This window comes from Chionomys nivalis, chromosome 7 (genome assembly GCF_950005125.1).
Source record: "Chionomys nivalis chromosome 7, mChiNiv1.1, whole genome shotgun sequence".
Taxonomy (NCBI): Eukaryota; Metazoa; Chordata; class Mammalia; order Rodentia; family Cricetidae; genus Chionomys; species Chionomys nivalis.
The window spans coordinates 97,972,661-97,995,120 of NC_080092.1; the positions used below are offsets into that span (position 1 = coordinate 97,972,661).

Here is a 22,460-nt window from a genome sequence, read left to right on the forward strand (position 1 = left end):
AGAGGAACTAGCTCCTTCCACGACCTTTCCATAAAAACGGAGAAAAATCGGTGCTTTCAAAATCTTCTCGTGGCTTGAACTGAAACTTAAAAGGGAACTCTTCACCGGACCTAGCCCACCACGGATTATTATGTATACCGAGGAGGAGCCAAAGAATGGAGGACCGCGGCGGGCTACAGAGAGCCAGGAAGGAAATGCAGGGTGTGTAGTAGCGGGAGCCCGGGGCCTCCGGGTGGGTAGGCTATGTGCACGGCAGGGTGGGGTGTGGGAGCAGCAAGGAAAGTAGGCCTCCCCGGGGGGCTGTTTCGCAGCCAGGATTGTTTGGCTCGCAGCGGGGCGCTCCCCGGGGAGTCGCTGAGCAAAGAAGGGGGGCCGGAGGCAGCTGCCAGGAGCGCGCAGTGAGCTTCTAGGCCGCGGCCCGCGCACGTACGTGTGTGCACCGTGGGGAGGTTGCAGGGCGTGTGCACGGCACGGGCAGGACGCGCGCCGGTGCGTGCGCCAGGTTCAGGGCGCCCCTGCGCAGAGGGCCAGCGCCGCCGGGCGAAAACGCCGCGGGGCGCAGACCCGGAGAACCCGGCGGCCGCGTAGCAGCACTGAGTTTGCGTCCTTTTAGTGGGCACGCTAAGGCGCTCGGAGCCACAGAGCCCAGAGGCGAGGGGGCAAGAGACCACGGGACGCACTCCGCCAGGCTCTCCGCGCTGACCGCGAACGAGAGCCAGCTCCGGGGAGAGGCGCGCGTCCGAGGCGCGCGAAGAACGCGCAGCTCGCACCCCCGCACGCTCCCCGCGCGGTCTGGGCAACCACCGAGCGGGCGGGTATTAAGGGAGCAGGAGGAGGCGTGGCCTTGTCGGGACGAACCAATGGGCTCTGGCGTGGTGCCTGGAGGCGGAGCTCAGGATCCGGGAGCTGATTGGCCAAATTGCCCTCCGGTATGCAGATGCGGTGGGAGTCACGTGCCAGGGGCCGGTACGACTTCCTGTTGGAGGCCCACACGGGGCGGGGCCGGGGGCGCGAGCGCCGCGTCTGGCTGGAGCGGGGGGAGGGGGGTTCTTGTCAGTTAGAGCAACAAGATGGCCGCGGTGGCAGCTCCGCACCTCAGCGCGACGGCCCCAGGAGCCGCAGCCGCCGTCGCCGACCGCGTCGCTGCGCAGCCCTGAGAGCCGCCGGGTCGCCCCGGCCGTCCCCGTGACAGGCCGTCCCCGCGCCGTCGCGCTCCCGCCGCCGCCGCCGCGGGCCCGCCCGAGCCGGAGCCGGAGCCCGAGGCGGAGGGAGCGGAGCGGCCCCGCGCTCAGCCTCCCGCCGCCGTTGCCGCCTCCTACCCGGGCTGCGTCCGAGACCGAGGAGCGGGGCGCGTCGCGGCGTCGCAGGCACTGGACCTGGACCTGCCGGGACGTGCCGCCGCCCACCCGCCGCCCGCGCCGGGTCTCGATCCCGCGGCGTCGGCACTGAGCGGGCCCCCACCGCCGGAGCGCCTGCGAGGGCCCCGGGCGACCGAGAGCGACCTCGCCACCGCCAGGCCCGCGCCGCCGGACCCCCGCGGAGCCGCCGCCGGGGACGGAGTCCAGGTGAGCGCGCCGCCGCCGCTGCGCCCGGAGGTCTTCGGGGCCCTTTGTTCGGCCGAGCCGGAGCGCGGCGGCCCCGAGCGACCCGCGTGCGACGCCGGCCGGGGCTGACGGGAGGGAGGAGAGGCGCGGGCAGCGAGCGCCGGGCCGGGCGTGCGGCACCGGGCTTGGGGGACCCTGGGGTCGGACGCTGAGCTGTCCCCCCCGTGCTCTCTCTCTCTCTTCCTCTTAAACTAATGCAGTGGATGAGATTCGGTCTCCTTGCACGGTCGCCTGCAGACCGTGTGTTACCAAAGGGTGGCATACACCGATCCGCAGTGTGGCGTTGTTTAGCGAGCCGTACGCGACCCCGAGGGCCCCCTGCAGTTGTGAAATGAGGTGGATTTCTATGTAACGGTGTTGCAAACGGACACTGCGGAGTGCTGCGTGCGAGGAAGACGCGCCGCCGCCGCCGCCGCCACTGCAGCCGCCCCGGCCCCGTTAACATATAACGAAAGCCGAGCGCCCAGACGCCGCCTCTGCTTTTAGGGATGCTTGGTCCGCGCCTTCACCAAGTAGGTGAGATGTAGCGAAATGGCATCCGTAGCGGTTAAAACCTGCAGATGTGGACGTCAAGCTGTCCCCCACCCCACCCCCCTGTGCGTTGGCCGGGCCAGGAGACGGTTGGCGCGCGCGTGGCGCGTAGCTGGAGGAATTGATGAAGGATGGTGCTGGGATGCTGTGCGGGAACCCTGGGAGGAGGAGCCGGCGGGGCCGGCTGCACCTATGGCGTTCCGAGATATCTGACAGTGCTGATGCCTCCGTACGTAATTAGTTGAGTTGGCTCCAACCTTTGCCTTCGCCAGATGAAACCTCCATTTGAGTGGTCTGCTTGTTGGCTTCTGGGTATGAAGCGCAGATTCAAAACTCAAAATGGTGCACCGTTGATGGCCAGCTTGGGCATCTTGAAGGAGTTGCACGCCGGAGTCTCCTGGCTGGTTTGCGCCATTGTGTTGCCCAGCTTCTGGGTGGTGATTGTTGTTTTGTGGGTATCTAGTGTGCACATTAACCGGCTTGAACCAATTACAGTTAGTCCGTTCATGACCACATTGCTGAATGGCACCTGACTGAATACGGTGTTATTCTATGCAGTTTCCTGTCTTTGGACTGGAATGACTATATGAATGAATTGAGACCTTCAAAACGTGACTCGAGTGACTTTAGAGGACAGTTTGAACTGTGTGGGGTGCTGACAGTTGTATTCCTGGATTGCAGGCTTTCTTCCCTACGAAATGAGAGACTGAGTTAGATAGGACAACCCAAGCCAGTTGAACTTGGCTGTCAGAGGGCACCTTGAAGAAAATTACATTTTTTTTCCAGAAAATGCTTTTGACATTTCAGTGTGGCACCTACTAAGACTTTTTTTTTTAAAGGAAATTTATGCACAGTGAGGCTTTTAAAATGCAGGGTTCTGTTACATTGACTGAATTGATTTTGTTGTTCACAGGAGGTCAGTAGTTGGGACTTTGTTTACCCATACTGAAAAGATTTTTTTTCTTCTACCGAAATATTTCAACATTTGCATTCTCATAAGGTTCTTAAGAGTCAGCTGAGCGGTAGTGGCACACACCTTTAATACCAGCACTAGGGAGGCAGAGGCAAGTGGATCTCTGAATTTGAGGCCAGCCTGGTCTACACAGTTCCAAGACAGCCAGGACTACACAAAGAACCCTGTCTCAACCCCTTCCTCAAAAGATTCTTAGAGTCTATTTTTCTTTCATATTTTGAATAACGAGACATTAATAGTTCAGGAAGTAATAGTTAAATGTACGCATCCTGCACTTGTGATATAATCATATGGATCTGATTTTTATACTATAGATTTAAATCATGCCCCTTGTCCAAAGCAACCTGACACTGACCTCCTACGTGCTAGTATGGTGTAATGTTAAAACTTTGACCCTGTGATTGGCAAAGGATTCCACTTGGGATTCTGGTGTTTAAATGTTTTGGTGGTTGTTGGGACTCTTATAAATGCTGTTCCTCCTCTTGATGTTTAGTGTTGGGTTGTCACAAGTGGCAGATAAACTTTAATAAAGGATTGTTTTGTGGCAGGATTATATTTATGCTTAATTAATTGACTTGGCATTTTGGAGTACTGGTTATGCAGGAGTAAGAGGCATTGTTTCATTTGACGTCATTGGCTAAAAAGTAGCCAAGCCATTTGGAGACTACTTGAAACTTTAAAGGACAGTATTCCTCATTCTGCCACCTTTTTGTTAAGCAGTGTCCTTTACTGAGATAATTGTGTACTTTCCCAGATACTATTACCCAGAACTAAGCCCAGGAGGAAGTCAGGAGTGGGATGAGAGACTTTTTCTTCATTGAAGGGAGCTTTGTGTGACAGATAAAATTTCTGCAAGAATTGAGTGTATTACCCCAGCTATTCATATCCAGCAGCTGGGGAGAAGGGGTCCTGCCTGTGAAGTTATTCTTGCTGGACCCAAGATGACATGGGGGAGGGTGAGAGTAGTAAAATTGCTTTTTTGTGATTTGATTTGACTTTGTTACTTGTCTTTGGCTCCATTACAACCTAATATGTTGAGGCTGAAGAGCTCTTTTGTAGACTGCCACCTTCTCCAGTGTGAATTTGATCCATGGAGGGAGGGGTGTCTGAGCACACGATGACTGTTTACAACTCAGTCCGGTTTACTGTGCAAAGGTGATACTTGAGTAGGTAGATGTTATAGGAAAGGAAATCAGTTGTAAGGCTAAGACTGTTAGATTTACAAATAGCGTCTGAGACAGTGGTGATTTGGGGTTGAAGCTAGCAGAGAAAACTTGGTTTGGGGAAAGCATGAAAAGGAGATGGTGAGGGGAGGCTGGATTTACAGCAGTCCTTGGAGCAGGAGAGATGTGGGTGGAGAGAGTAAGAGGCAGAGCCCCCTTCAGGCAGGGCATGGAAGGCTCCAGGTGAGCTAAGGAAAGCCAGGTGACTGGTTTTGTTCAGTTGTGTTTGGTTTCCTTTGACTGAAATTACTTTGAGACAGTCAGATAAACTTTTACCTCTTATTCAGGCTTTCTTTCAGCAGGCCTTGCTGTGTGTGCAGGTGAGCAAGAGGGAAGTCTCTTGAGAGATGATGAGCAGGTGATGAAGTCTTCTGTCAGGATAAGTGGCTTCAGTGAAGGGGACTTAACATCTTAGTCACCCTGTTTGAAGACCTCATAGCTCTGAGAGGAGAGTGGAGCGTCATCTGTGAACTAGTCAATATTTGGGGGTAGATTTTTTTTTTAACAGATTAACTTTTTTTAAGCCAGTTTGATTATGCAAATTACATTTTTTACAAATTGACTTTTAAATACTTGTTGTGAGGAGAGTGTTTCTTATAAAATAATATACCTTTTAAAAATAGACTTTAGCCGGGCGATGGTGGCGCACACCTTTAATCCCAGCACTGGGGAGGCAGAGGCAGGTGGATCTCTGTGAGTTCGAGACCAGCCTGGTCTACAGAGCTAGTTCCAGGACAGGCTCCAAAGCCACAGAGAAACCCTGTCTGGAAAAACCAAAAAAAAAAAAAAATAGACTTTAATACATAAATGTGTTCCTGTTGATAAATTGTTAGGTTATACACAGTTTTTCAAAAACATAATTATTTAAAAATATGAAGATTACTTGTCAGAAATGATTGTGTAACTTTGCGGAGAATGCATGTAAGTGATGTGGGACAGAGAAATGGAGCGTGTTTGGTATTTCACCCTCCACTTTGCTATAGCACGGTTTTACATGTTCAGGGTGCTGTGTAACTCCGACACTTTGTGCCATTTTTGGAATTGCGCTAAAGTGACTTCTTGGCCTCAGATGCTTCCAGAGACTGAAGAAGCTTTGCAGAGATGGAGAGCTGTTTGCTAATTTAAGAATGCATTCCTCCCATGTAGCCCTCAAAACACTACAGAGCTGTGTGCAGAGCTAGACAATCTGGGCACCCAGCCATGAAACATCCCTGAGGCAGCTCAGCCAGTGTACACACTCTCCTGAGCCTGCCTTCCACAGCTGCACACCACAACAGCAGGAGGAGCCTTGTGAAAGCAGCCTTCCTGCTCATGAAAATCCTGCGGCTCTTGGATTTCCAGCTATGATACAGTTGTGATTAAGAGTGGACAAAAGTGTGAATTCTGAAGTCAAGTCCTCTTGTAGGCCAATGAATTCAAATACTTTCTCTAGGAATTAGAATGTGGAGTTGTCACCACTCCCTTCCCCTTTCATATTTGTTGCAACACATCTTTCCTATTATAAACACGTGAGCTCACCTGGCCATGCATAGTCTTAAGACTGAGGAGTCCTTTGGGAGATGAGTTCCCCAGAGTACAGGCAACTCTTCATAAACCTTTCTGCCACAATAATTTTTTTTTAAATTAGCAGTTCATTGCCATTGAAGCTGATAGCATTCTTTGTAGCCATCATCTTTTTTTATATTAAATGATCCCCCAGGAGCCTTCAAACGCCGAAACAGATGCCTCATTTCTCAATCTGAAGACCTTCTCTGTCTTCCTTCTTTAGATCTTCTGGTAGAGAATATTCTTTGTACAGTCATGCTTCCTGCCTCAGAAGGGTTGAGCTGTGGACCTCCAGTATCAAAGCATCAAGTCAGATTATTCTAAAAAGCCCCGAAACTTTCACAGCAAAAATCACTTGCTTGTCTTGAGCCTGTATTGTGTACTGTTTATTCCCAAAGATCATTTCTTTTTAATTACTCTTTGAACTAAGTAGGAGAATCCAAGTTAAAATAGCAAGCTTGATTAAGGTAGATCTGCAAGTGGGAGCTGCCGACTCAGGCCCCATGTATTGCCTTCTTGCTGAGATGAAATGAACAGCAGAGTTGTTCAGGAGCTGTGGAAGAGGAGTGCAGGAGTATTCCTTGGGTCGTGTGCTGTTTTCTCACAGTCCATATGAAATAGGAAATACTGGGAATGAAGAAGAGTGCAAGGAATAGTCTTCATAAGCCTTGTTCTCAATGAAGGAGGCTGTAAACTGATACTTGGAGCAAAGTTTCTTCTGTCAGGGAATATCTTGAGGAAAGAAATTGGTGGTTCTATAGGCCCTAGTGCCAGAGTCATTGAGAACAGTTTTGATGTAGGGGAGGTGGTCAGTATTCTGTCAGTCAGATCTCCATTTAAGCAAAGTCTTCAAAAATGCTTAACAAACATTCAGTGTGACTCCATGTCAAGATCATATTATTAATACTTGACAATACTCCTTTAAGGTAGTTGCCTTTATTGCTCCTATTTCACAGGTGAACAGATGGAAGAACAGAGGAGGAAGGGATTTCCACAATAGCCTACAGTTTGTGGGAAATGCCAGAATTCAAATTCATACAGGAATAGGGTGGCTTTGAAAACAGTTTCTTAGTCTCTATTCTTTGCACCTTGTTTCACCCCTCCTGCTGCTGATATTGGCAGCATGCTTTCCGAGCATTTTCTTCGTGTTAGCTAATAAGTATGGGTGTTCCAGTCATGTCTAGATGTGAAGAATCTTAGCTGGTTTAGAATGAGTTGCTGGCTGTCATCAGCCTTGGTAGGTACCTCAGGTCCTCTAATGCCAGGGCTTCTGCTTGTTCCCCTCTGCTGCCTTCTGTGTGCACAACTACAGTGAAAGAAGGCTCTTCTCCTGGACTTCCTAGAGTTGACCTGCTAGGGATGGTCTACAAAAAGAGAGCAGTCAAGAAAGGTTTGGAGGAAACCACACACCCATACAGGAATTTGGCCAAAATCTATGGTTGGATTTTAACATAGTTATACACTTACCATATCCTCTTTGTAAGAATGAGTTTCAAAATAGATGCTTAGAGAAGTCCAGTCCAGTATTTCTCAGTTTCCCATGACCCCCAAGAACAGTTTCCCTCCAGACTAACTTGTACTTCAAGGCAAGGGAACTGCCCTCGGAAATGCTGAGGGTGTGCCCATCAGTCGGAATAGAAAGTGGCTTGATGGGATGATGTGGTGTGGACACACAAAACTTGACTTGAAAAGTCTTGGTCCTGAAAGGTGGAACTTCCTTGGATGAAAGTGATAACTCTGCAAGGAGACAGTGGGCAAACCAAGTTTGGGGAACACCATAGCTGAGACATAGAGGGACTCAGAGTTCTTAATAACTTAATGAGCACTGGTCCTAGCTTTTGTGTTGTTAGTGAGCTTTATGTTAGTTTTATGTTGTTAGTTTTGTGTTGATAGTGAGGCTTGGTAGGGACAATGCTGGGTAGAACTATCATGTTTGCCTGTTTGGAAACTCTTGATGGCTGTTGAGGAACTTGACGTGACCAGTGGTGGGTGGGGAGCATCCCCTGAATAGATGCAGTGTTCACATTATGGCCAGAATGACTGGCTCCGTGAGACAAGTAGCCTGGGTGACATAATGATGGGGTGGAAGTGAAAGATATTAAGACTTTGCAGGACAAAACACGCAGGGTTGGTGTGGGTTGTCAGAAGGAAGCAATTCTAAGAAGTGAGGCCTTTGGCGTCCTGCTCTTTGTAGGGTGCCTGGAAGGCTTACAATTAAGTCCCCAAGAAGCCATATCAGTGCATCCTTGTTTGATATGGTTGGGGCAAGAGAGCTTATTGTATGAGGTTCTATCCTGGAGTAGAAATTTGGGATCACAGCAAACTCAGACATGCATTGGGCCATGTGAGAATGGGATTCTGCTATTATGGTGAGTGCCATCAGTGGAGGCAAGTTTTCTGGGTTTCTTAGCATAAGAAATTAACTGACAACTTATATAGCATCCCAAGATTCTTTACACTTTTTGACATGGAATATTGACCAAAAGAAAGAAAAGGGAAACATTTTCAAAGTTGCAAAGAAGCAAGATTGGGTTGCCACATAAATGTTATAGTATAGCTACATTAGTAGTTTTGTTGGGTGTTTTTATAGATTACAATATTTTATTAGACAAACATAACTTCCATAAACTTAAGGAACAGTAGATTCTTGTTTAACAGAGACAAAAGATTTAAAAACAAAATAAACAAAAATTTTTCCTTTTTTACTCCTTTAGAATAGAATGAAGAAGCTTTTTACTTGCTGTTTTTGAGACAAGGTCTTACTATGTAACTCAGGCTAGCCTTGAACCTCACTATTGTTCAACCTCCTGAGTGCTGGGATTCTAAGTGTACCTGCCACATTCTACCTGAAAAAACTTTAAAACAGGTAAAATTGGTTGTCTTTTACACAGTCAGGTGAGGAGAATCTTAGCTGTCATTGTACTTTACATCTGTTAAGTCTTTAGTTAACTGGTTGCATATTAGTGCAGAAGTCTTCATTATGCTAATCATTTCTTTATTAGGCTTGAGTTACTTGTTAATAAGAATAGCCTATTCATCTTTTTAATCCCTATAATCTCTACGGTATTTTGTAAATATTAAGGTAAATTTTTCCAGGGGTTGAAGAGATGACTCAACAGTTAAGAACACTGGCTGCTCTTGCAAAGGAACAAAGTTCTGTTTCCAGCACTTATAGAGGATAGCCTTCAGGAACTCCAGCTTCAGGGGATCTGATGCCCTCTTCTGGCCTCCACAGCCACTTGTACACATGTGGCATATGCTCACACAGACACATTAATAATAATAATAATAAATCTGTAAAACTATACTTTCAGGGATTATTGCTATACTTGGTCACTAGAAAAGTTTCTCTGTTAGAGTACTAAAATAAATATTTTCAATTCTGAGTCAAGTATTTCTTCAGAGATGCTGCTTCCACTAACAATCATGAGGGAAAGAGGGGAGTTGATAATTGAATACTTCTGGTTTTCAACTAGTCAGCCTAGTTGCAAGGAGCACTAGAAGGGTTGCGAGTCTATCTTGGTGGACATCACGGAACTCTTTCATCATTTTTCTGTGTGGGTACCTGGAGGAATGGGTAGTTCTTTTTCCTTTAGGCCCTGGCACTGCCAGCAAATGTCCCCAAATAAAATTGAGAAAGAATAGCACATGGTATTTCTCACAGACGTTAAAGTTTTAGGCTTAATAAATGGTAGCAGTTGTATCTGTTGTGTCAACACATTGGACAACTATCTTTAGATACAAGCCCATTGGAACCATGAACACATTCTAAGGAAGGGCTCACCCTGGCCAAGCGGAATATCCTGGTTCGCATATGTATTATGTTATTGTTCACTCAGTCAGAGGATCTTTAAAGGATGTTGTCAAAATTAATTTCTTGACTTTTGAACTTTTTGGTTTTTCGAGACAGGGTTTCTCTGTAGCTTTGGAGCCTGTCCTGGAACTAGCTCTTGTAGAGCAGGCTGGCTCAAACTGCTGGGATTAAAGGTGAGAGGTGTGACCTCCACCGCCTGGCTTGAAATCACTTTTTATTGACTTGTAGGTACTTGTCAAAAAATTTACATGTATTTGTTCAGTCAACTCATGTTTGTGGTTCTGAGAACCCAACTGAGAGTCTCATGCATGCCCAGCAAGGGCCTTCTCACTGAGCTATGCTTCCAGTCCCTAGATATAGTTATTTAAATAGCCCCCATGTGCCTCTTTAGTCTTGGATGACACAACTTTGATTTGCTAAATCCCAAGGCAGAATAATTTTTATCTTCTATCTTGTGATTTTTCTAAGTGAATTTTACATTAGTATAAGACACATCAGTTTCTGAATTCAACCTTTAGATATGTTCAAAATTTTCATTGTTTTTTCTTGCACAGCTTATTGTCCCCATTGCCTTTCCTGTTTGCTGTCCTGAAGTTCTATACATCAGAGGTAGAGGACAGCCTGGATGTGGGATGAGTACAGTCTGTCAAGCCAAAGTCTGTAGCCACTGAGAAGCTGCAGATGTCACAGTAGCACCAGCTCAGGAGTGCTGGTCAGTGCCAAGTTCAAGAGGCCAGGCCTCTGTGTCTTCAGTTCTCCATGGCCCCTCCACTACCTCATTCAGACTGGATGACTCTTAACTTCTAGGGTATCTTTGATGCCCCATACTTGATCTCAGGTGTCTGGCCTATTCATAAAAGATTTCTTAACCATTGGTACATGTGTCACTAATAAGGCTGCAAGTTGACAGCTCCAGTCAGTGTCATTTGGGACTCTAAATGAAACGACTTTGATGCGTGTAGAAAGAACAGTACTCATGTGAAAGCCCTGGTGTAAATGCTCCTTTCCCCAGATTCCTGACTGTGGCATCAGGATGACTCAGGCAGGAGGGTGCCAGTTTCAGTATATAGAGCTCGTAGGCTATTTTTATTCTGCCACAGCAGCAGGTTTTTCTTAGAGCATTATTTGAAAATTAATACTACTGAAAAATTTAAGTCCATTCAAGGATTCTAGTTTTAATACAAGTGGTGGTGGTGGGGGGGGACACATTTCTGTGAAGGAGGAGGTAGAATCTGTGTCACCTTGAAACTGAAATGCTTTAGTTAATGTTCAGTGCAAAGGAAGCTGAACCTTTGATATATAAAAGCCACATGTGAATGGGAGACGCCTGCCTTTCTTCTGTCTAATTCAACCACTTCCTATTCAATCTCAAACCTCAGTGGGAAAGCAATTTCCCTCACTTGACCCATTTTTCTCCAGCAACGTATCTTTCTTTCAGTCCTTTAACACGAAAGTTCACAGGAATGGAGTTTTATAAGCCTTATAGTCTTGCTGGGTCAGGAGAATCAAACATCTGACTTTGGGACTAGCATGTTCTCTTTTGTTTCTTTATTTGGCTGGGCTTTACATTTTTGGTTTGCTACTGTGATTTTCAGGAGAGACACATGTTAAGTAATTGAAATTGTCATTGTCAGAACGGCAGGAAGAGCACTGGAGCCCAGGAGCTCCCTACCAGCCTGGGCAGAGTAAGAGGTTTTTGGTTTTTTTTTTTTTTTTTTAAATATTTATTTATTATGTATACAATATTCTGTCTGCATGTATGTCTGCAGGCCAGAAGAGGGCACCAGACTTCATTATAGATGGTTGTGAGCCACCATGTGGTTGCCGGGAATTGAACTCAGGACCTTTGGAAGAGCAGGCAATGCTCTTAACCACTGAGCCATCTCTCCAGCCCTTGGTTTTTTTTTTTTTTTTTTTTTTGAGACAATGTCTCATCGTGCATCCCTGGCTGGCCTTGATCTCACATAGATCTGCCCATCTCTACCTCCCAAGTGCTACTCCATGCCTAGGAAAGAAAAGAAAAGAAACCATCATAAGCATCATAAGTTAGTAGTAAAATACCCCACTTTAAAATAGAAGAAATTTCAGCAAGCATTTCATCAGAGATGATGCCCAGATGGCTGGCATACACTAAGATACTCAGTCTCACTTGACTTTGGGGAAATAATTGAAATTATAGTGAGGCACCAGTTCACGCCTATTAGAATGGCTGTCACCAGAAGACAGTAATGGAGGGATGGAAACGGTCCAGTTGGCTGTCCACTGGTAAGTATACAAAGAAGTGTGGTGTGTACTTAGGAATACTACTCAGGAATTAGAAATGGAACTGAGATGGTGGCGGACGCCTTTAATCCCAGCACTCGGGAGGCAGAGGCAGGCGGATCTCTGTGAGTTTGAGGCCAGCCTGGTCTACAAGAGCTAGTTCCAGGACAGGCTCCAAAGCTACAGAGAAATCGTGACTCTAAGCCTCCCCCCCCACCAAATATATAAATATACCCAGTCAAGAAGCCAGAATTAATGTCTGTGGTGGTTTCAGAAGGGTCAAATCTGGAGAAACTTAAAGTATGTCAGTGGTTGTCTGGGCTAGCATGAGAAGGGGCTGACTGAAAATGGGCATAAGGGGTCTCTGGGAGATAAATGGATTATAATCACTGTGATGTCACAACTGAAAATTCACTGTAGGTCTTCAGAGAGCCAGACTGTTTTGTATCTCGGAACTTTGGTGCATACTAAAATTGGTAATGCTTTTTATTTTCTGACATTTTTGGTTTTTTTGCTAAAGATATGGGAAACTGTTTTGCTTGGGTTTTAGGTTTGCCTTAGTATTGTTGTTTGTTCTGTGTGACAAAGTCATGATGGTTCATAGGGACAGTGGTACTAATAAACAGCAGACATCAGCTCTTGCTTACCTGCTGTGTTTCACATTGAAAAACCAAAAAGTGGTGTAATATACGAAGGCCAGACAGTCTTGGACTCAATCCCAAGTCTTGGGGAAACTAGTTCTGTGCCTTTTGACACAGACAAATGTCAGAAGAAGAAAATTTGTAAAGCATATTAGTTGACAAACATTATTTAAATGATGGTCTTTTTGCCAGTACCCAAAGAAAAGTAAATTAATCAGGATTTCAAAGCTTACATTTTGGCAAAATGTAAATACAAGCCTAAGGAAGATGAGCAAATTCTTCCAGTGACTGATAGTGGTGCAGTGGAAACAGTTGCAGGCACTGAGGTGCTGAAATAATCATGCCTATTTTAAAGATGGAAACCTTCTTTCCCTTTCCCCTCATGAGGTTTCTTTTTGTTTAGTGTGTGTGTGTGTATATATATATATGATTTTTCTTCCTAAGTTCAGTCTGTATGTTTAAAATATGCTAGTCAGTAAATTTCGATAATTATTCACTTGTAAAATCATCTTCACAATCAGAGTAATAACTGTTGAGGTGAAATTTTGAATTGTATGGGAGAAAGGAAGAAGCAATATTTTAAATGTTGGGCCTCCCTGAAACTACAGTGGCAGGGGTTTTATAATTTTTTAAAAAATGCTTCAAGATTCCCCGGCAGCAGTAGGCAGCAGAAATGCTGTAGGTCCCAAATGGTGGTGGCCTGCCATGTGGCGGCAGACAGCGGGCCCTGAGAGCAGCCAGTCCCAGGCAGACGGACCAGCAGCCAGTCCTCGAGCAGTGGCTGGTCCCAGGCAGGGAGACACATGGCAGGCGGGCAGGAGGCAGAGACGTGGATAGACACGACATGCAGAGTGAGGTTGAATATTTACTTAGGGGGTTATGAAGGGGGAAGGGAAAAGGGGGGACAGAGAGAGAGAGGAGAAGAAAGAGACAGAGAAGGGGGAAGCGGAGAAGTGGGGAGAGAGGCAGAAGCGAAGCTACCTCTGAGAGGAAGATGGAAAAGAGAGCAACTCAGGCAGGAAGCTGAAGATCAGCCTGCCTCAGTGGATGGGAGAGGAAGTGGGTGTGGCTTGTCTCTTGAAGAGACAGAAAACCATAACAAGGGGGACTAGGGAAGCCTAGTCTCTTGAGGAACAGACCTGATAGAATGCTTGATTGATATACAGTATAAAGGAGGGTTTACTAAAATCCCTGTGAATATTAGGGGCTGGGCAATTCAACTGTGGCCGTCTGTACAGTGGAGAAGATGAGAACCTAGTAGCTCCACAGTTTTTATGATGGATGCCTCATTAGTGTCCCAATTGGTGCTTTTTTTTTTTTTTTTTTAATGGCTGGAGAGACAGCCGTGGGTGCTGGGACCAATTGGTGCTTAAGATCTTCATTCCACGCTAGAAATCAGAGAAGCTGGAGTCTGAAAGATAGGATTAGCTGCAGAACAAGAGCACACAACCCAGCAAGCAGTCAGGCAGGCAAGCAAACACACTGATTCCCCTGGGACCTGTGTGCCAAGCATCTTCACTCTGGAAGAGGGTCTCTTCTCCTCAGCCAGTTCTTATAGAAATGCCCTCACAGACCCACCCCAATGGGGCATGTCTCTTAGTTGATTCCAGGTCCTGTCAGGTTGACATGGTCAGTCATCTCAGCAGTCTTGTGATCCTTTCTTCCTTATATTTCATAGCTTAAATATGTAGCTGTCATTAAAATCTTTCATTCTTCTAAGAAAGTAATAACCTCAAATATTATTTTATCTTTTTTGAGTAAAATCTGTTTTTCTATGTTTCTGAGACAGGATCTTGTATAGTTCAGGCTGGCCTGTAACTCACTATGTAGTCCAAGTTGACTGTAAATTCATACATATACTCCTCAGCCTATTAAATGCTAAATAACTGGCATGTACCACCATGCCCAACTGAAATTGTGTGTGTGTGTGTGTGTGTGTGTGTGTGTGGTTTTTCGAGACAGGGTTTCTCTGTAGCTTTGGAACCTGTCCTGGAACTAGGTCTTGTAGACCAGGCTGGCCTCGAATTCAGAGAGATCCGCCTACCTCTGCCCTGCGAAATGTTCTTTTGAAAATATAAAGCTGTGCTGGAGAGATGGCTCACCGGTTGAGAGCACTGGCTGCTCTTCCAGAGGACCCGGGTTCAGTTTCCAGCACCCACATGGCAGCTCACAACTGCCTGTAGCTTCAGCTCCCCGGAAGCTGACACCTTTACACCAATGCACATAAAAGAAAGTTAAAATAAATTAGAAAAAAAAAGAAAATATAAAGCCATATGTGGTGGTGGCTCACCCCTATAATCCCAAAATTTGGAAGACTGAGGTCAAAGGATTGCCATAGGTTTGAGGCCAGCTTGGGCTGTAGAGGAAAGGAGAGAGGGGAGAGGACAGATATGAGAATATATAAAGCAAAAAATGGGAGCTAGTCATATCTTTTCTTTCTTTTCTTTTTTTCCTTTTTTTTTTTTTTTTTTTTTTTTTTTTTTTTTGGATTTTCGAGACAGGGTTTCTCCATAGCTTTTGGTTCCTGTTCTGGAACCTAGCTCTTGTATACCAGACTGGCCTCCAACTCACAGAGATCCGCCTGCCTCTGCCTCCCGAGTGCTGGGATTAAAGGCGTGCGCCACCACCGCCTGGCCTTGTTTTTCTTTTTTAAAAGACTTGATCTCACTATGTTGCTCTGGCTGTCCTGATTGTGTAGAACAGGCTGCTCTTGAATTCATAGAGATCCTTCTGCCTTTCCAGCTCCCAGGATCAAAGGCCACGCCTAGTGGCTAGCGTTTATTTAGCATTGGCCCATAAGACCTGTGAATAGAAACCGCATTCTTACCATTCCTTTGTAAAATAGAGTATACTGTCATGCAAAGAGAGGGGAAGGGTGGGGGAATAGTAGATTGGACAACAGGCCTAACAGAAGCACCTGGAAGAGAGAAAGTTATTTTGCCTCAGTCTTCTGAGGAACAATCCATCATAGAGAAGAAGGCTTGGTGGTGGGAACATGAGGCTGCTGGTCACATTACATCCTCATCAGGCAGAATGCTGGTGTTCAGCAGCTGGCTTCCTCCTTTCCTGAGTCCAGGACCACATCCCACGGGATGTTACACACACACACACACACTTCTTCCTCAGTTAAACTTCCCTGAAAACACCCTACATTCATCCCAGGACTTTGTCTCCCAGGTGATTTTTAGATAGCATCTTTCAGCATAGTCCTTTAATTTAGAATAGTTATGAACACTTCACCTTATCTTTCTCATCAGCTGATAACCAGTTTCTGGCAACCACTGTCAAGTACAGTCTTTAGTGGTACTTCTGGGTTGTATTCCTAGATCTGTCACTTGTGTGGTAACCCAGAGATTAATCTGGGTACCTTTTGCTATGTCAACTGGAGAAGATGCTTAGTGATGTACCCTGTGCGGTGTGCACGTGCTTGCCACACAGAGTAAAGGTACATCAGAACTGTTTCTCACAATCACCTCTGCTCTGTAGTCACCTTCTCTCTGTGTGTATTACTGTAGTTTCAAAGAAGTAACTCAAGTAACAGAGTGGCACTGTTTTATGAGCATGGCCATAGTAATTGACTAGCACAATTTGTAAAGTGGGAAAGGAAGTTTCTTTACCCTGAAAACACTCACAAATGCTGGAATATAAAATTATTCTTTATTTGGGATGGAAAGTGTAGCCTTGGTAAGACTATTAGGATATGTTCTGCAACATTAGAACATAATGCTTTAGTTTCTCTTCCTGTATTTCACAAAGAGAACCCAGACAGGGTTTGAGAAATCTGCTTCCTCTCCTTAATTTCTGTGATCTTGTACTTCGATACTTCAGCAGTAAATAAGATGCCTGAAAATGCATAGTTGCTGTATGTTTATATGTACATATGTGTGTGTGTACTACATGTATCTTATTGTCTGCATATAGCTTGGTTTCCTCCATTTTAGAGGCGCATGAAAGAGAAAAAAAATAGAATGGCTTTAACATGGTGTTGACACACAGCGTATACTCGACTTATCCAGGAACAAATGTTTCAGTATCTTTCTTGGGGTACCTTAACTTTTTAAAAAAATTTATTTATTATGTATACAATATTCTGTCTGTGTGTATGCCTGTAGGCCAAAAGAGGGCACCAGACCCCATTACAGATGGTTGTGAGCCACCATGTGGTTGCTGGGAATTGAACTCAGGACCTTTGGAAGAGGAGGCAATGCTCTTAACCTCTGAGCCATCTCTCCAACCCCCTAACTTTTTATTCTTTATAACAATCATATGTGCCTTTTTGCCTTTCTTAGATTATTACTCTTGTAGGCAGGATTTGTGTTTAATTAAAACTTAGCTTATTGCCTTATAGTAGGCACTTGGTAAATACTGCTTGTCTAATTAAATACTGAGTACTCACGCTCTGGAACTCTGTGATGATTTACACTGGAACTATGGAGTTCCTTGACATTTGGGTGATATGGGAAGGTACAAAGAGCAAAAACGCCTCATTTTTAGTTCAACTGTTCTCTTTCTAGGTCCCTAATCTCCGTAGTTATAACGTTTGGGATCATGAAAAAGCAAATCCCTGTCTCAGAATCAGAAAATAATTTTTTATGTTGATAAAAAAAATTAAGAAGAAAAAGCAACCCCCCTTTTTTAAAAAAAAAAAAGTGATGGTGCTGGAGATGGAACCTTGTGATGCTAGGCAAATGCTGTTACTGAGCTTAGTGGGATAGGCTTGGAGTTTTGTGTTTATTTTAATTATCTTAGGGTCTCAATCCATAGCTCAGGCTTACCTCAAACTCTCAATCTTTCTGCCTGCTTCTTGAGTATTGAGACTGTAGGTATTATGCCATCACACTTGACTTTAACAAAATAAAGGAATAAGTCACAAAACAAAACAATCAATCCCACACCAATTTGGAATTACTATTAATAAATGGGTTATTTATTTAAAGGGAAAAAACTTATAGATCACTGTCCTAGACAACAGCCTTCTGCGCGACCAGGAAAAGCGTCTGATAGCCAGAAGCGGAACCTGAAGCAAGCAAGAGAGCGAGAGATCTGCCACCCCTTATTTTGAAAGCAATTAGATACCACACCCTATCTCAAAGGCTGTTGGCTGAAGGAGCAAAAGTAGCTCCCGCAGCAACAAAAGATCTTTGTGTGACTGGAGAGCAGTTAAGAGCACTGGCTTTCCTTGCAGAGAACCTGATTTCAGTTCCCAGAACCCACATGTTGGCTCAAATCCATTTGTAACTCCAGTTTCAAAGACTCCAGCACCCTCTTCTGGCCTTAATGTTTACCAGACACACAAATGGCACACATACATACACGGCAGATACTCATATGCATAAGGTAAAAACAAACAAGCCTTTAAAAAAATTATTTTATATGTATGAGTGTTTTGCCTTCATGTATGTATGTGTACCACATGCGTGCCTGATGATGCCCTTGGATTTTAGAAGAGGGTGTCTGGTCTCCTGGAACTGTAGTTAAAAATGATTGTGAATCACCATGTCAGTGTTAGGAACTGAACCTGGGTTCTCTGCAAGAGCAACAAACCTCTTGACCACTGAGCCATCACTCCAGCCCCAAAATATTTTTGTTTATGTTTATGTATGTATTATTAGCGTTTTGCCTGCATTAATGTTTATGTATAACATGCTTGCCTGCTCCCTGTGGAGGCCAGAAGAGAGCATTGGGTTCTCTGGGACTGGAGTTATAGATTGTGAGCTGCCATGTGGTACTAGAAATTGAACCCAGGTCCTCTTGAAGGGTACCTAGTGCTCTTAACTGCTGAGTCGTCTCTGCAAACCCACCCCTTTATTTTGAAGGTAATTTTTTAGTAGGAAAGAAAGAACAAACATTTAGTTAGCATCAACAAATATTTGACTAACTTTGTGTTAGGCAGGATCTTTTCAAGCAGTCAGCCACTTTTAGACTCCAGAAGCTTAATCAGAACAAGGAAAGGCATTGATAAAGTACCTCTCCCTAGGACGGAGTGTAGCTCATAGTTAAAGCACACACTCAGCACATGCAAGGCCTGATTCTGGTTTGTAGTAGCATCAAAAGACAACCAACCAACCAAACAATCAAACCTTAAATTTCTGCTTTTCAGAATTGACTGTCTGTATTTTTGGTTAAGTCATCTGAAAACTTAGAAAGAATTGGCTGTCTTACTTGATGAAACTAGTTTAGTTATGAAACAAAAAATGAAAAATTATAGCCAAAATACTTTTAATTTTTAGTTTTATTGTAAAACAGTGTATTAGTCAGGATTCCCTAGAGGAACAGAATTTATAAAATTAATCTCTCTCAGAAAGAGGATTTATTAGAATGACTTATAGACGATGGTCCAGCTAATCCAACTGTGGCTGCTTACAAACTGAACGGTTCAAGAATCCAGTAGTTCCATGAGGCAGAACATCTCAGCCGGTCTTCAGTAGATGCCAGAACACTGAAGAACTGAGCCAGTGGAGGGACAGACTTGTTTGTGAGAGCAAGTCAAGCAAACAAAGAGAGAGAAGCTTCCTTCTTCCTTGTCCTTTATACAGGCTGCCAGCAAGTGTGACCCAGATTAAAGGTGGGTCTTCTTACCTCAAAGATCTGGATTACAAGAGGGTCTTCTGCTGGGTGTTGGTGGTGCACACCTTTAGTCCCAGCACCTGAGAGACAGAAACAGGTGGATTTTGAGTTTGAAACTAGCCTGGTCTACAGAGCTAGTTTCAGGACAGCCAGAAAAAAAACAAAACAAAAAGAAGGTCTTTCACTTCAAATTATTTATTTATTTATTTATTTGTTTGTTTGGGTTTTTTTTTGTTTTTTTGTTTTTCGAGACAGGGTTTCTCTGTGGCTTTGGAGCCTGTCCTGGAACTAGCTCTTGTAGACCAGGCTGGTCTCGAACTCACAGAGATTCACCTGCCTCTGCCTCCCAAGTGCTGGGATTAAAGGCGTGCGCCCACCGCCCGGCACTTCAAATTATTTAATTAAGGGGGAAAAAAATCATTCACAGATGTGCCATTTGGGCTTTAGTTAATTCCAGATGAAGGCAAGTTGACAACTAAGAATAGCCATCACAGTTAATCAGAAATGATAATTTATCAGTATTATTAGCCATGAGTCTGTCTCTCTCACATTCTCATTCTGCTCTCTCTGTGTGGAGTTTTGGTGTGTGTATGCATGTGCTATGTCACCTGTGTAGAGGCCAGAGGACAGTGATATACAGTCAGGTATCAGGCATATGTTGCAAGTACTTTTATCCCCTGAGCCATCACACTGGCTCTATCTAGTTGGTCTTGTCTTTCTTTTTCCTTTTCTTTTGGTTTTTCAAGGCAGGGTTTCTCTGCGTAACCCTGGCTGACCTGCAGCTTACTTACTCTGTAGACCAGACTGGCCTCAAACTCAGAGATCCACCTGCCTCTCCTCCTGAGTACTGGGATTAAAGATGTGTGCCACCATCACCTGGCTTGGTATTTCTTTAAAACCTCATATTTAAGAGAATTTGGGAAATGCAATAGCATACTCAAACAATAGACTGGGGACATGACTTAGTGGTAGAAACACTGGCCTAGCATGTGTGGTACCCCCTGGGTTCCATCCACAGCCCAAAAGAATATTAAGATGAAGAAAGGTTTGCTTTTGGACTACAAAGAACTCTACTGATGTTCTATAACAGATCAACTGAGAAAATCTCTAAGATTATCCCTGTTGCTTGCTGGAGAGAATTGCCATAAAAGCCAATTTCTTTTTGGACTTCTGCTTCTTCTGGGTTGGATAGACCAACCTTCTGCCAAAGACTGAAAAGTCCGGTGTATGATTGTCCCTGTGTTTGAAGGTGTTGGAGATTCTCAGTGTGTGTTAGAATGTAAGAGAAGCTTGCTTTAGGGATGCAGCTGTAACTCTAGTTCAAGGGATCTGACACCCTCTTCTGGCCTCCACAGGCGCTGCTTTTATGTGGTGTGCAAACATACATTCAGGTTAAACACTATATGTATAAAAATAAATCTTTTAAAAAATAACTAAGGTCTTTGAAAATAAATGCAAGCTATCAGCCAAAAGTTTAAAGATTTAGGAATCACTGTAGATCTCTGCAGAATGAAGAGAGAGGTCTGAACAGGGGGAGGAAGATGGCTAAAACAAAATGCCAAAACCTTGACATTGTAATCAGCTAGGGGAGTAAGCCTGGCCTGGTAGGACAAACTTGTACTCAGCAATTCAGGAGGCCTGGGTAACATAGGGAGATCCTGTCTCAACCAGCCAAATGAGGAAGATGCTTTCCCCTCAAAGGAGCAGTGATAAAGACTGAAGATCAACTTTGTAGAGCAAATAGAAATCACAGTTGAACAGTAAGAGTGTCTGTGTCTCAAGAAAATAACCACCAACCTAGAAATCTGTATCCAGCAAAAATGCCTTTCAAAGGCAAAGTTATAGGTGCTTCTTGGCAGACTTTAAGAAAAGCTTGAGAGACTTTGCTATAGCAGACACATGCTGAAAGAATTGTAAAGAAGTTTCCTTGTGTAGAAGGAAAATTTTTCCTCAGTGGAAGCATAGAAAAACAGAAAAGAATGAAGAGCAAGGAGAGGCTAAAGTGTTACTCACTGTAAGACAGCAAAAACCAGTGATGGACAGCAGCCCAGAGCACTGGAAACCAAACAGTTGAAGGTGTGTGTAGTTCTTGTAGCTTGTGTTAAGCTTTGGTGATGCCATGCCCTAGGCAGTCTTTCCTACACTGGGTTAGTGATAGAATCACATTCTAGTGTTTAAGGATAGGGATCAATTCCCCCTTCTTTGTGAACAGTGGACTGTTGACGTTCTGAATGAACCTATAGTCTGTACGTCCTTGTAGGACAAAGAGACGTAAGGAAGGTTGCGCCTCTCTCTCTCTCTGCTCTCCTCCTGTGAGCACAGAAAGAGAAGATAGTCATCTACAAGCCAAGAAGAGGCCCTCCCCACAGCCTAGTCGTGCTTGCTCTTGATCTTGGCCACCTTATGTCTAGAACTGAGACATGTTATTTATTTAAATTACCCATTCTATAATGCCTAAGATCTCTTAAGTCATCTGTTGTTCATGATGAGTTTAGCTTCCTAGCATCTAGAATGGTAGAAGCTATGTACTCTCCTCATAGAAAATGAAAAGAAAGATGTCAACATATTTTCTGCAGGACATGATTTTTTTAAATGGAATTTCAAGTTGAGAGAAGCAAAAAGAGCATTTATAGCTACTGAACTAATGGTGGAAAGAGAGAGGGGAAGTAGAATAGCAAATGTTCAGAAGATTGAGGAGAGAGAAAAAGAAACAGAAAGGTAGGGCAAGTTTAGAAGTAGCAATACCTTCCATGGGAACAGACCCCTCCTTTCCCAGAAGTCAGCAGTGTTAAAGGAAGATAGACCCTATGTCCCTGTTCTTTTACACACAAGCTCATAGTCCTGTTTCCAGGTGATAATGATGGTAAACTCTGAAAATAGTCCTGCTAGTTCACGCTAATAACTCCCCTAGAATGTCATCTTGTTATCCTAGCAACTTTGAACTGCACTAGGACTTGAAATAAATATTTCTACCAGCGGTCATAGAATGGTTTTGTTGAGTTGGAAGATAAAGGCAGTACCCACTTTGAGCTCTTTATGCCAGTGAACCAAAAAGTAGGAGACTGCTCTCCTGCCTAGGATGCTTCATCCTGGTGACAGAGGAGAATGGAGGTGTTGCTGTGCTGTAAGGCAAGGGGTCTCTGTAATTGGGGACTCCCTGGGATGTATGGTAGAACGTGTGCTCTGGCACTGAAGAGTAGTGAAACACTGCTGCCCTCTCTGTTGAGGAGTCTTGTCACCATGAGAGCTTTGGCCAGCTGAGGTTCTGGAGGAGGACAAAGGAAACATGGGCTGGGCAAT

General features: G+C 44.7%; 1 protein-coding gene across 5 annotated transcripts in view; it reads left to right on the forward strand.

Annotated features, from left to right (window-relative positions):
* Nucleotides 1–1,069: 1,069 nt before the first annotated feature.
* Nucleotides 1,070–22,460, forward strand: part of Tnrc6c (trinucleotide repeat containing adaptor 6C) — a 122,263-nt gene continuing 100,872 nt past the window's right edge. For 4 of the 5 annotated variants that reach the window (XM_057773644.1, XM_057773647.1, XM_057773648.1 and 1 more), the window contains exon 1: nucleotides 1,070–1,565. The gene's annotated coding sequence lies outside the window, so the exon portion shown is untranslated. Of the gene's footprint in view, nucleotides 1,566–2,090; nucleotides 2,121–22,460 lie in introns of those variants that run through there. The other variant, XM_057773645.1, reaches the window with a different exon arrangement.